The sequence below is a fragment of the Falco naumanni genome, chromosome 3 (genome assembly GCF_017639655.2).
Source record: "Falco naumanni isolate bFalNau1 chromosome 3, bFalNau1.pat, whole genome shotgun sequence".
In the NCBI taxonomy this organism is placed as follows: domain Eukaryota; kingdom Metazoa; phylum Chordata; class Aves; order Falconiformes; family Falconidae; genus Falco; species Falco naumanni.
This window is the reverse complement of record NC_054056.1, coordinates 69508784-69521354: the sequence shown is the minus strand read 5'-3', so window position 1 is coordinate 69521354 and position 12571 is coordinate 69508784.

Sequence of the window (12571 nt, the reverse complement as noted above, 5' to 3'; positions counted from 1 at the left end):
TCCCTTTTATAGGAAATTACAGACGCGTTTCCAAGGTTGTGGGGCTTAATTAGTTTATGTTTGCAAAACACATCTTATTGCTGGTGAAAGGGAACAACCATTATGATGATGATGATGTGTTCGGTGCATGGCAAGATCTTGGATCTGTCTAGGTTTTGCTTCATTTATTCTGTTTAAAATAATAAAAATAAATTAAATAATTAAAAAAAAAGGAAAAAAGTCCTTCCTTTGCAGTCATTTGAAAACCCATTTCTGTGAATGGTGCTCTCATTCTTATGTCAGAAGTGTTAGGGAAAAAAACCCTCAAACTTCATTGACAAAGTTCCCCAGAGCCTGAGCCCAGAGCACAAACCCAGTTGCCATGGCAGGGTGATGGGGACTGACTAGCCATAGAAAAACTGTGGTGTGAGTGCGGATCGGATCGACTTGTTGGGTGACACTTTCCCAAACACAAAGGCCATTCCCTTTTCTCAGCTGTGGATATATTCTTTTTTTTTTAACCCTAAGATGTATCATACCTTTAAAAATTGGCATTAGCAAACAGTTTGTTTTTTTCGTCAGCTGTAATAGTTTGTTTTTTTTTTAATTCTGTTTTTTGTTGGGGTTTTTTGTTTTTTTAATCCAAGTATGGTTCTCATGGTGTAGTAAATGACATTAGGCTTTTGTAAATTCTTGCAGAATATAACAGATCATTGATTTTATAACACAGTCACTGCTTTTGCATTCTGATGAGATTATTAGTAGCAGCCTAGAATACAACATCCCTGCATACTGTTAGTTAAAAAAAATAAAAGTTTACTAAATGGTCTCTTGTCAACTGTATCTGAAAATCATTATAGTTTTTCTGGTTTCCTTTACATGGAGGGCTTCTTCTGTGAGCTGGTGGGTTACATCAGTATGAAGTTACAGAATTATTGTAGAAATGCTGTTTATTTCTCTATAGCTCTGTTTGTTTTTCCACAGAAAACCAGTTTTTTAAGTATTTATAAATTGGTTGTAAAAATTGCTCACATGCACAAGACATGCAATATGGTATCTGAGCTCAGCAAATATATTTTTCCTTTCATCTTTTAACTGCGATTACATTAGACATTTTTATCTCATGTCAAAGCAAATACAAATCAAGCCATTTTCTGATCTTTTCACACATCCTGTCTTGAAACCCTAAAGCAGTTTCATTTGCCAGTGAAGACACAAACCATCTGATCTTTTCAGGCCAAATTCCCTCTCTTCCACCCTGCGCTGCAGCTCACCGTTGTACATCCAGCATGTACCTCCCCCCAGCATGAGCTGGTGACCCACATGCAGCACCGACCCTGGGCCACGCTTCAGACCCTGCTCACCAGGCAGAGGGGGAGGGAGAATTTAGCTTGAATATATTTTTTAAAGGCTAAAAATAAGGGAATTTAAAGCTGGTTACTGACATGCAGCATTTTCTCTGCTTCCATACTGTTATTAACATACATCTGTATTAACACCATGACAGTCCACCCTACAAATTGATACAATACCAAATAAAGAGCCTGCACTGTGCACCGTAATGACTCTACAGGAGCCATTACATCTGATATAGTCAATATTACACATTTTTTTAAAATGTATGAATGCATATTTAACTGAGAGATCTGATCTGCTCCAGCAGTTCTGGTCTATCAGAAACATAATATGCATTTTAAAAAACTGCTTGCATACATTTTACATTTTTACCTGAGAAGCTGAACACAGGGTCACATATAAACATTTTATTTTTCTCTGCCTGCCCATGATCTGTTTGTTTCAAAACAAAACAAAAATGAGTGGGAAAGCTGATGAAGTCCTGCCTCTGTTGCCTCACTGTGCCACCACCAGCATTCCCATCCCCTTCCTTATGAGGACACTAGTCCATGCAGACATGGGTGGGGAAAGAAGGTGAGACTGCTTGCATTATTTTTTAAGATGCAAACATTTGTATGGTAGGAAGAAAAGTATGGGTTGCTTTTCAAAAATATAAACGTGTAGGTGACTATTCTCTGTACCCTTTCTTTCTACCTTCTCTCTCATGATGAGGGTGGCTGAACTTGTATGTTCAGCCACATGTATGTTTGTCCACAACACAAAGAAGGTCTGGTGGGTCAGCAGCTGCAGGGGGAACAGCAGCACATTCAGAAGACCTGAGGGTGCCTGGGACTATTCAATACCTCACACCAGCAAAGTAGAAGGAGGCTGATGCGGAACACGGCTCAACTCCGCAACTTCCTAGGGACTTGCAGCCACTCCTTGTCCTTAGGAAGCATTCCTCCTTCTCACTCATTGCAGCCCTCTTTGGATTCCTCCTTTATACCTCCATGGAGTTTTTACGTTCTCACACGTGTGCAGAACTAAATAGCGCAATCAGTAGAAGAGCATACATCATTAATTACTTCTACGCATCCATGGATGAGTTTTGAGCCTAAATGTAGCTTGCCCACATAACGAGGATTTGGACTGCAATGTCACCAATGTTGCCAGCTTTGTAGCAAACGCTACTCATGGATTTTCCCCGAAAGCACTCATTCCTGGAGTCAGGTGGTTATGTGAGCAGCTTGGGTTTCTAAATAAAAGCTGGTTTCTGTCACATGCAGGTGTGATTTGAAAATGTAGCTGAAAAGCTCTAGCATCACAATATCAAGAGTCAGATACGCTTAGTTGTGCCTATATTTGTGGTTCTTTTATTGGGCATCATGTGGAGAGGTGCACGTGCACGCTTTAAGGGGTGTGTACTGTGGACAAGGTAGGCTGGTAGAAGGCATGCCACATCAGCTTTTCAAACACATACAAAAGCATGTTTCAGGACATCATAGCTAGCAATGGTGGCTGTGACCGTTTCAGGGACTGTGGGTAAATGTGGATTTCAGAGAAGGAATTAGTGACAGGAGGGGATTTGGGGGCAGTTTTGAGTGGAGGAGCAGTTTCTTGTACCCTGCAGATCCTTTGCTTCCTGGGGGAGAGGATCTTGCTGCAGGTGCATGTACCATTGCGGTAAGACCTACATTAATACTGTAATGAAAAAGCTACCACTACAGGAGCTAAGTGTTTGCTCAGTGCTGTGTAAGACCGAAAGATAGCTGTCCTTCACTGACAGAGCTTCCACCCAGAATGGCCACCATCTTAAAGAAGGGAACAACTCGGGACAGCACAGAAGAAAAATGTTTTACAAACAGTCCCCAACCTTACAGTTATCTCCTGTTCTTTTATCAGAGGAGGAATTCAGTGTGCAAATATTATTAAAAAATAAATGTATGAAATAATGAGGAATCATTTCTGTCAAATGGATATAAGATGCTAATTGTTGATGTGCTGAATCCCAGAGATGCTTGACATTCAAAAAGTGAGTGAAGTACGGCAGAGCATTTGTATAGGCCATCTGGAGATGTACACCATACTCTACACTTGATGAGAAAGTGGCATTGAACTGAAATTTCTGATTCCAAGACCTAAATATGCATCACTCCAGGCTTCAAATTTCATAGATTGCAGGGAAGATCACAGATAAACAGCAATCTGGCACATCTCTGACTAGAGGGAGAGAAATGCTTTGTGCTCCATTCCTTGCAAAAATATTAATTATTTGAAGAACTTCCATAAACTTAAGAATCAAAAACTTTGGAACTCACATTCCCATTCATGCATAGTTCTGGCTTCTGTCGTAATTTGACTGTGAAATCTCTGTGCAGACAGGGATATCCAAAATACTGTACCAGTAAACTATGTTGCCGTTACAGAGTGAATAGCAGGCAAAGCACAGAGACGTCATACAAACCTGCATTGTGATGACCTCAGTTCTTTCATGACATCAGGATTTCTCTGGTAAGAGAACAAAAACATCATAAAAGCAGGTAGTAGCAGTAGCTGCTCAACACCCCCTTTTTCTAGTTTTCAGAAATCTGTAACTTTTGTCACTGAACAGTTTTTGTTCTTGCTAAAAGTTGCTCTTACAAAGCACTTCTACAGCTTATTAAAGCTAAAGATGATCCAGATGGTAGTGTTGAATACATTACATTGCAAATGTATACACTGCTACTTTCTTCATACATAGCTGTCAATTCTGTGCAGTGCTGTCTCCCCTAAAGGCTACATATGTCCTGAATCCACCATGTTAGATGCTGTACCAATGCAGAGCTGTGAGTGAATCACAGCCCAGTTAGCCTGCAAGCTAAGAGAAGAGGGGCATCACAGGGCTGGATGTTGCATAGTGGTGGACTTTCAGAGGCAAGGCAGGGCTCTCAGCATAGCAGGTATAGAATTGGTGCCTAGTACCTGAGAGGAAAAGGACTTGAAGAAAACAAAGACATGAATCTGCTAATGTTTGCATAGTGCTCTTAAGACTGAAGAACAGCAACAGAGAAAGCGAGGAAGTGCTTCCTTGGATGTAGCAGCTGGGTGAGTGGAGCTTCTCGCATAGGCTGGGGAGCAGTCAACATCTCACCAGGGCGAAGGGCATGTAGAACGTCATAGGCTGGTTTGGAAGGCAGAAATTTTGAGAAAACTACATAGATAGAGGTTTATATATGGCATTGGTACACCTACAAAGACCAGCCCAGGCCACAGTGCCCAACAGGATGACAATGTGGGAGATACGGAAGAATAATTTCTGCCATTATGCACTGATTCTCAGGGACAGAAATCCAGCAGATTAGAAACGTAGCATGAGAACTTTGCTAACCAGTGCCCATCTTCACAAGCAGTGAATGCAGAAAGGACAACATATGGTTCTTACAGCATAGTTGAAGGCTCAGGATAAAGTACTCAGAGCTTTTCACTAGTGTTGGATGTAGGCAGGTTGGAGCTCTCTGCATCTCAGGCTAGAAATGTCTTTTCTGGTAAAAGCCTCTGGGAAATATCTGGATATATACTGGATAAACACCACAACAGAAGCAAAAACTGCATAGCCCCTCTCATTCTCCCTCTACTTGTAGAAAAGGTATACTCACTGGTAACCACCCACTTGGACTCATATTTGTATGAAAACTGAGAAGAAAGATAATGTGAGGCCATTCCAGGATGTGTGAAGACCATTCATGATAAAAGTGAGTAAATGTGACTGAAGTGCAAGTGGGCTGCACCCTTGTGGCACCAGGGAGTTGTCCATCAACACCTTAGCACTTCTGGGCAACTCGTACACCTCCCACTCTGCCAGCTGGGATCAACAGCCAGGGACACAATGGCTGCAATGTGGCTGCATTCATTAGACCCCAAAGTGTGGTAGCGGGTAGCTGTTCCTCTTCTTCACATGTCTGACCTGCATAGTTTCATTGATATCAATCCTCTCCATGGTACATCTGCTCTGTGGGATGTCACTGGGGACAATAGAGGCTCTGGTGCTACCCATGTGTTGATGATATCCAGATTCCACTCCATTAGATCAAGGTCTACTCACCTACCCACAGATGCTGAGTGAAGAAGAAACAGAAAAGCAGCTCTGAGAAAGCTGAATTTGGCTCAGAATTAACAATAATGTGCAGGAAAAAGCAACAATTTTCAGGGAGCTAGTCATAAAGGTCATGCTACATTTTATGAGGCTGCTACCTATAGTGTGCAAGGGAGGTAGTCTCCAAGTTACACTCAGATCCTCATCCCTCTTGAGTATTCAGGTGGTGCAAGGTTTCCAGACAACTGGCCCATGCCTGCCCTAGGTAGACACACATCAATGACTGATGCAATTCAAAATACCCCACCACAGCCCATGACCTACACATCACGCAGAACCCCTCCTTTTGATCAGGGCCTGTCCTCAAGGCTGTTCTAGGTGGCTTCCAATCATTTTTACCTTTCTGCTTGAAAATATTTGCATGGTTTGAAGCGGTATATTGGTCACAATTACCTTCTTGTCCTACCTTTACTACCAAACCTGACTTGCAATAATTGTGTCTCTTGGTGGGACTCAGCATAGAGCTGGCAATGTTTGGAGGAACGATATTATCAGTGGAAGGTCTGCCATTCTGGCAGTGGTATTGCTGTAGTGGTAATGATTCAAAGAAATGAGTAGATCAAGATCAAATAGATCTTAGACCACCTGATATGTTCAGAGTAAATGGTCTCCAAAAGAAGCCATTCTTCAACTCATTCATAGTAGCCCTTCCTAGGATAAAATACGGTGCCAAGAAGCTCCTCATGCAGCCTCTGGCATGTTGTAAGGAACCAGTGTCAAAAGGCAGAGATACTTCACTTCTTCAAAGCGTTACGGTGTTTGTATATCCTGAAGATGCAGTTTCACATCTGGTTGCAAAGTTTATACATGGTAGTTACACCATGATACAAAGCACTGAGTCAGCACAAACTCTTTTGGTTGCTTCAAATTTGTTCACAATTTGTTCACACAAGGAGGCAGGTCAATATAATCTAGATCCTGATGAATCAGGTGCTTACATACTGCTCTAATTTTATACTGGATCAGACATTGTCTGTCCTGCACAAAGCTGGTATAAGCATTGTGTTGTGCTTTCAGACTAGGCTTACAGGAGTGAGCTGTGTGCCTTGCCGGCTTCACATCTGATCTTTGCATCCGAGGACCTGCTCCTAAACTGATCCAGGGTTAATTAATGGGAAATGGTGTTTTGGTAGCAAGGATGCCACACTAATAACTCACCAGCATGCCAGGTGCAAGAGCTGCAGCGATCACCTTGTCTGTTCCTCTGCCCCAAGACAGACAAATGATACCAAAAAAAAACAACTGGGAAATTTGCCTGACTTCTTCTTTAAAAGTCCCCAGTGGTGGCAATTTCATAATTTCCCTGAATAGTTTGTGACTACACTTCACTGCTCTTGTTTGCAGAAAGGTTTTCCCAATGTTTAAATGTAGTCTTCATTAATACCTATTGAATTTATCACTTTCTGTCCTACTAATTAGGCTCTACTCTTAGTATTAGGCTTCGATCATTTATTGTTAACACAAATTTCAATGGATTTGTAGAGTTCTCAGACACAGTATTTATAAAGAGCTTTCAATTGGGTAATTAATCATTGCATCTGTTTTCTGTTATTGTGATTCCAATTCTGCATGTGTATACATGATTGATTTTTAGGCACACAAATGGTCCCATTAAAGACAATGACACTTGTGGATTTACAGCTGAGCACATACTTACAGGTTTGCAGAGTCAGGATATGGTAGTAATCTTGTTGTATAAAAATCCTCTAATTTCAGTCCTGGACTTCACTTACCTCAGTTCACAGGTACTCCTTCAAACCAGAAGTGCTGAAAAGTCTTATGAACTTTCAATAACTTTAAAAGTCAAGAACTGGTTTATGGCTACACAAAAATGATCATAGTACTGATACTGTCTTGGCAGACTGGATCATCATTGCCAGGACAGTATATGTAAGAATAACTCACAAAGTATTGGTACCCTTAAAACAATTTTTATAAAGATAATGATATTCCATGTTCGTCTGTAATTATTGCTGATGCAGTCAAAATTTTGGAGAATAAATATATTATTAAAAGACTGATTTGACTAACAATATTAGGTTATGACCTCAGATTAACATTTCAAAGTGGCTGACTTCAGGGAATGGTTTTGAAAGTTATGTTATTTTGCCCCATCCATGGGTTTTAATTAAAAAGTATTCAGACTACTTAGGAAAGCTGCTGAGAGAAATTATTAAAAAACATTTTCTTGAGATCTGAATGAAGAATACAATTCTATAATAAAATTGCATTACCTGAATTGTCTATTCATTGTACTTAGTTAAAAACTGACCATAAACTTTTAATTCCCTCAGAATCCTAGGTTCTTAATGCCAATGAAATCTGACCAATTCATAATTTTGTAGCAGATGCTACAAATGGTTCCACGATTAGATGAGGTGCAGATCCCTTTCTCCCAGGATGAGGATGTAAGAGTTAAACTCCACAGGGAAAAATAAAATCCTGGAGAAAAGAAAAGATGCACCTGAAAGCGACCCTGGTTATCCTTGGAGTGGGATCACTGACTCCTCAGAAAATGCACACTCTTGGATGGGAAAATTGCTGGAAAGGCCAAAGAACAGTCAATCTAAAGACTGACTTATTCAGGGCTTGGGATCTAACTCAGAGGTTCGATGCATAGGAGGTGTCTGCCAGCACACGCAAGTGAAGCTGCAAGAACTTCTGTTTCTGCTGCTTTTCACTTCTTTTTCAAATGCAGGTTAAACTCTTGCCAACAGGGAGGGACAACACCACAGTATGCAGCAAGGAGCCAAGTCTCTCCTAACCCCCTCAGTGAAGTATTTGGGAGGGGAGAGCATGAGATCGGTGTTGTTTTCTCCACTGCAGGGGCTCTTTCGCACTGGAGCTGCCCCACCATCCCCAGCCTCAGTTCCCAGCAAGCCAAGGGCACCAGGCAATAGGTAACATGTATTTCCCCGAGTTTCAGGACATATCTCTGGCAGTGCATCTAAGTGTGTGTGCCTGTGCCTGCGATGAGCTTTAGAGAGTACCTGAACAACCTATGCTATTTGTCTCTCAGCACCCTAGGGCACACCAGCATCACGGCACGAAGGCACTTTGTTCCTGTCCTGCAGCTCCAGGACATTCCCACCAGGCAAGTGCCACAGCACCTTCACTATGTACAGGGTTAAGGATATCATTGAGGCTAAGGAGTTAGTAGGACTAGCTGTTGCCCTCCTCTTTGGGCAGCACTGATGGTGGCAGCAGGACACGCTGAACGTGGTGTAGTGGAGCTTGGGCTGAGCTCTTCACTTTCCTGACAATTAGCCTGGAAACCATCCTATGTTGATCATCTGCTCCCCTTAATAAGTCATTGCAGCAAAAAGCTGAGGGGAGAAGGAGAAAAGAGCAAACTGCCATTCCTCTGTGGCTCTTCCCTGCCCTACAGGGATCCTAGGATTTTTTCCCAGGGAAAGCCAAGCTGTGCTTGACCACTGGCAAACAGAAGGAAAATACTGCTGTGCCAACTTGACTCAGCTGTGTAAGATACCAAATAAATATTATGTTTCTTGTGTAGCATCTCAGCAGCAAATGCTCCCATTCTGGCCATGTATGACCTTGCTGTCATAGGTCTCAGGTGCTACTTGAAGGCTGCAGCATCTCAGGTTTCTCTCTGGGCTCAGCAGAACCACAGGCAAAGGTCCTTTATGCACTTAATGGCTGAAAGAGGAAAACAAAATGGCATGTTCCACAGGGTTTGGGAGAGACCATGTCCTTCCACAGGCTGTCTGCCAGTAGGGACGTGGTCTGCCAGCATCTCTGCCAGCCTCTTGCTGCCAGCCATGGCACACGGCTGGAGTTTCCATGGGACTCACTGCTGGGAGACACACATGCATAGCCAGAGGCACTGCAGGGCTCATCCTGTCTCTTCATCTCTTGCTGGAGACCTTGCAGCTCACCAACTGGTCTGCAGGACTCTGCCTTCCCACCACGATCACTGCATAAAGACCCACAGGAGGGACAAAGGCCATGGGGGCCACCAGGTGCAAGAGAAGCCCCACCACTGTCCCCCTCCAGGAAAGCGCTGCCCCCTGCGGCACTGAGGGTGCCACCCCTTGCAGTGGTCTGCTTGCCAGTCCCGTCTGCTCAGCAGCAATGCCAGCCCCATGGCCACGTCCCCTCCCTGCTTGCTGGGGTGATGTCCTATCTCCTCCTGACACTTACTGTCTTGCTTTTATCCATGGCTTTCAGTGCTGAGATGGCCATCAGTGCTGCTTCCAGCTCCCTCAGCAATGTGCCATCTTGGCTTTCCATAGTTTGCTGCTGAGCTAATGAGAAAAGAGGGTTGAAATGGAGGAAGAAAACTGGTGTTCCCTACTAAAACAGAAAACATACAAAACTATGGGAATGTGACATTGGAGGTGTGAATGTAAAAGGCCAGGTAATTTGGAAGTTGGGCCCCTCACTCTTAAAGAAGTGTTATATCATGTATTCAATTGCAAGGCGACAATACCAAATACTCTGTCTGACATGACCTCTGTTCATGGATTACTTTGGTACATGTAATTGAGGCCAGGAGGAGGATGTCTTGGAGATTTCTGTTAAAATTTCTTCTTCTCTCACCATCGCTCTTTTTGCTTTTATTCTGTTCTTTTTTATACCTGTGTTTTTCTTGGCAGTAGTGGCACAACATCCATACAAGGTGCTAAAGCAAGCAGTCTGCCTGGTTTAGATACCAGTTTGCTAATAAACCTCTGAGGGTTTTTTAGTGGGTTGCACAGTGCTACATGCTTCACTTGGATATGTCAGATTCAACCTTGCTTTGGTTAAAGAGGTGTTTAATTAAAAGGGCAAAATGTTAGCAATTCAGTAAATATCGCAATCATTTTGAAGAGTGTAATTACTGAACAGGCGTTAATAAATGAATCATAAATTATTCTTATAGTTGTTATTTTAAAAATTGCTTAGCTCTTAAGAATGATTATACAGTTGTTACAGTTTTTCTTGTTATGGACATATTTCAAGTATTTTACAGTGGCTTCCCCGTTCATCACCAGCCATCACACTGCAGCAATCCCTCCACTCTCGTTGCCATTTAAAGCTTTGCCCGTAACAAGCAGTGCCATGATGCCTGCAGTACCATACCCACGCTGCTTCCCTGCCTGCAGGACCCTTCCCAGCACGTCAGACACGCTCCCAGACACTGTTCCCAGCAATGCTGCACCAGCCGGTGTTGTGAGCAGCGGTAATGATTGCTGGTGAGGAGAGGATTGCAATAAGTGTTAACAGTGGCATCATAACGAGTGTGAGGTAGTTATGTATAGGTTTCTTAATGCTGCTCTTCTGGAAAAATCTGACATAGTAATGCTTCTTTCCACAGGGCGTTTGCATCACCCTATGTCATACTAGAAGAAGTGTGAGATATAAATGCTGCTTGGTTCAATAGGTTAGCTCTTCAGTTCTCCAGAATTTACATAATTCTCTAGTAAATCCCATCTGTTATTCAGAGTAATTTCTATTGAATCCCATTGGTTTCACTCCTATTATCTTCTCCAAGTTCCACTGCTCATGGTGACTCAGCATGGTCTAAAAGGTTGAGTGTGAAGAGCCAGAAATGAGACATTTTTCCAGGAGGAAAAATACATAAGCAGGATGTCCTTTCCAGATGCTGACTTAAGGAATTTCATCTCACTTAGCTAAATTTCCCTTGCAGTTTCTGGTAGGTGCAAAATTTTTCTTTATGCTCTGTCATAAACTCCTCTTCTGTTGTGCACTGCTGAATACTTACCTCCAGCTCCAGGTTGCATTTCAATGGTAAGCAGTCATATTTGCTTGTTTCTTTATTTTTATAAATGCTTTAGAGTCCTTCTCCATAAAATGTGCTGTATAAAGTGTAAACTATATTTTAGTATTATGAGCACCACCACTTGCAGGGGAAGCTCTAAATATATTTCACTCTTGTAGTCTATCAAATTAATGTAATGATGAACATTAAGGGTTTTTATAAATCAGCTGAAGGATGCAAATATTTTTTTCTCCAAATCACATAGAATTGAATAAATCCAAATGCAGAGATAGTCCTCAAAGTCCCCCTCTTAGTCTCTCTAAGATCTCCCTCTAAGATTCTTTTGCTCTTGTCCTTTTTCCTTACAAAAGTATGAAAAGACAGGCAGCAGTAGCAGGTTTACAGTGTGGCCATGTATATGGCAGAAAAAGTCACCTCTGGAATTCTCCAGTACAATCCTCAAGGATGAAGAGGTGGGGTTAGGGTTTTAGGGTTGGTTGGTTGTTGGTTTGGGTTTTTTTTGTAAATTACACATATTCAACTCTATATGATTTGGATTTAAAAACAACATCACCCATGGCCAGTTCATTACCTCATCACTCAGGCCAGCTGAGGGTGCAGGAGGGTGTCTTTGTGCTCTAGCAATTTTCCTATTCTACCAAATCTCCTGTAAGCAAGCAGGAGTGACCCTCTTGTAACAGGTTGTTAGAGATTGTAGAGATCTTAGAGATGGCAGAGATTATGTTTGAGGTGGTAAGTGGCCCCAAGGTGTTTAAGAGTGCCATGTACTAGCTATCCTGTCGACCTGAAGCTCAATTCCATCATTTGCTCCCTCCACATTTTTTTACAGCTGAACTTGATGCAAGTAAAGGATAGGGCTGGTTTGTGACAGAGGCTGAGGAAAGCTTGAAAGGCTGTGTGGAAAGACATGAAGACAGCTGTATTCTAAATAAACAGAACATGAGCTGTTCTCAGTCCCAGAGCCATGTAGCGTGGCACAGCTTGCATCTGCACACCTGGGTTCTCTCCACTCTCTTGTCCATCCAGGACAGCATAGCTGTACCCAGGAATGGCCTCTGGCTCATGATGGCACCTCATCTGTGCTGGGGGACTGCCTGGGAGAGCACTCGCTGGCATTACCCTCATGCCAGGGAACAGCGAAACAGTATGGACAGGAGTGGGTAGTGCTGAGCCAACACCCTGGCGCTGATTTAATTGCCAGTATAGACATGGCTGAAGCACTACTGTGGAGGCTTTCTTGGTCTCTGCACGGTGGCAATGGGTAGTTTAGATGAGTGAAACTAACGGTATCGGAGGGTAAGATGACTAGAGCTCTTGGTAATGGGGTAGACTAAGTAAGCATCACCATGGTGTGCTGTTGCTCTTCTCCCTCCTGGCCC